General features: G+C 43.3%; 1 pseudogene; it reads right to left on the bottom strand.

Moving 5' to 3' along the window:
• Positions 1-19: 19 nt before the first annotated feature.
• On the bottom strand, positions 20-1,339 carry LOC102735712 (deoxyribose-phosphate aldolase pseudogene; annotated as a pseudogene).
• Positions 1,340-1,868: the final 529 nt, after the last annotated feature.

The raw sequence follows: 1,868 nt of genomic DNA, 5'->3' as shown, positions 1-1,868 counted from the left end.
TTTTTTTTTTGCCCCTTAGAATTTATTGCTGTCAAAGCTATCATAATATTTTACTCAGAATTCTTAAGAGAAAATCTTCACAAAATTAACAATACAGATCTTCAAGTAATTAGGACCATTCAGAGGCACCTGAAAAGAATACCATGTATGGATTAGTTGTTTTTTTCTTTTATTCTTTGAATTAAATTCAGTGAAAGTTTTAAGGGGGAAAAAAAAGTCAGTTATCTATTCATTCCCTCATGTTTTAATTAAATAATTTTAGCAATTACGTAGAAAAACACATTTTACATGTTGCTGTAAAGCACTTTTCTGGAACTGGTCGCTGATTTAAGACATCGGAAGATCATGATAGGCCGCATATCTTCCAGTAACGTGGTGGTAAATTTGCCTCTCGATGTCCGAAAGCAGAGTACTGGCACCTATTCGAAACAGTTCTGGTGTCAGCCATTCATCTCCCAGCTCTTCCTTCACGAGAGAGAGCCAAGCAAGGGAATCCTTGGCATTGCGGATGCCTCCTGCTGGTTTAAAGCCTACCTTGTTTCCAGTTTTCCAGAAGAAATCTCTAATGGCCCGTAGCATTACTATAGCTACCGGGAAAGTGGCATTTACTCTTTCTTTTCCAGTAGAGGTCTTAATAAAATCTGATCCTGCCATCATTGCTATCATACTGGCTTTATAGACATTAGTAAGAGATCCAAGTTCTCCTGTTGCTAAGATGGTTTTGAGATGAGCCTCCCCACAGGCCTTGCGAAACTGACGAATCTCATCATACAGGGCTTCCCACTGGCCAGTCAGCACCAAGGTCCTGTTAATCACCACATCGATTTCCGTAGCTCCATCTTCCACAGCCAATCTGATCTCTTCCAATCGTGTTTTTAAATGAGTCTGTCCAGCTGGAAAGCCAGTGGCCACGGAAGCCACTGGGATGGTACAGCCCGAGGCCTTCAGCGCTTTAACCGCATCACACACCCGCGCGCGGTAGACACAAACAGCAGCAGTCGTAAGGCCTTTATCATGCATATTTAAACTTTTTAAGAGATCTTCCCGGATTGGATACTTGGCTTTATAACAGAGCCTTTGAATGTTGGAAGATGTGTCATCGCCTAAAGTGTAGTAAGATCTATAAAGGTAACGGCTTTCAGGAGCCAAGCAGCTTGCCACTCCTTTTTCACGGTTCTGCGAGCCTGGATTTGTTCTGCACGCCTCAGAACTGCTGGTTGATTCACTTGTATTTTGGAGATCCAGCTAAGGTCCAGCTCCGTGCCCCGGTTGCGCGCGGACATGGTGGGGCAGCTGCAGCAGTCGCCGGCTCCTCAACGCCGAGCTCCCCTCCGCCCCGCCCCTCGCTGTCATTTTCTAAATTCATTTGTCTTTGGTGCAAGTCAAGCCAAAGTTTTTTGTTTTTTGTTTTAAGCCAAGGTTTTAAATAAAATGTGATAGGAATCAGCACTACTATTTATTTCAAGTCTTCAAGGGTGACATGAACTTTAATCGTCTTACCAAGGTTACTGCATTGTTTTTTTTAATTTCTATTGTTATGTTAATCACCATACATTACATTATCTGTTTTCGATGCAGTGTTCCACGATTCATCATTTGTGCATAACACCCAGTGCTCCATGCAGAGTGTGCCCCCCCAACACCCATCACCAGGCTAACCCATCCTCCCACACCCCTCCCTTCTAGAACCCTCAGTTTGTTCCTCAGAGTCCATCGTCTCTCATGGTTTGTCTCCCCCTCCGATTTCTGCACCCTTCATTCTTCCCCTCCTGCTATCTTCTTTTTTTTTTCTTAACATATATTGCATTATTTGTTTCAGAGGTACAGATCTGTGATTCAACAGTCTTGCACAATTCACAGTGCTCACC

This window comes from Leptonychotes weddellii, unplaced genomic scaffold (genome assembly GCF_054177405.1).
Source record: "Leptonychotes weddellii isolate Sample4059 unplaced genomic scaffold, ASM5417740v2 HiC_scaffold_27077, whole genome shotgun sequence".
Taxonomy (NCBI): Eukaryota; Metazoa; Chordata; class Mammalia; order Carnivora; family Phocidae; genus Leptonychotes; species Leptonychotes weddellii.
Note: the sequence above shows the minus strand (reverse complement) of the source record. Positions and strands in the feature narration are given on the sequence as shown.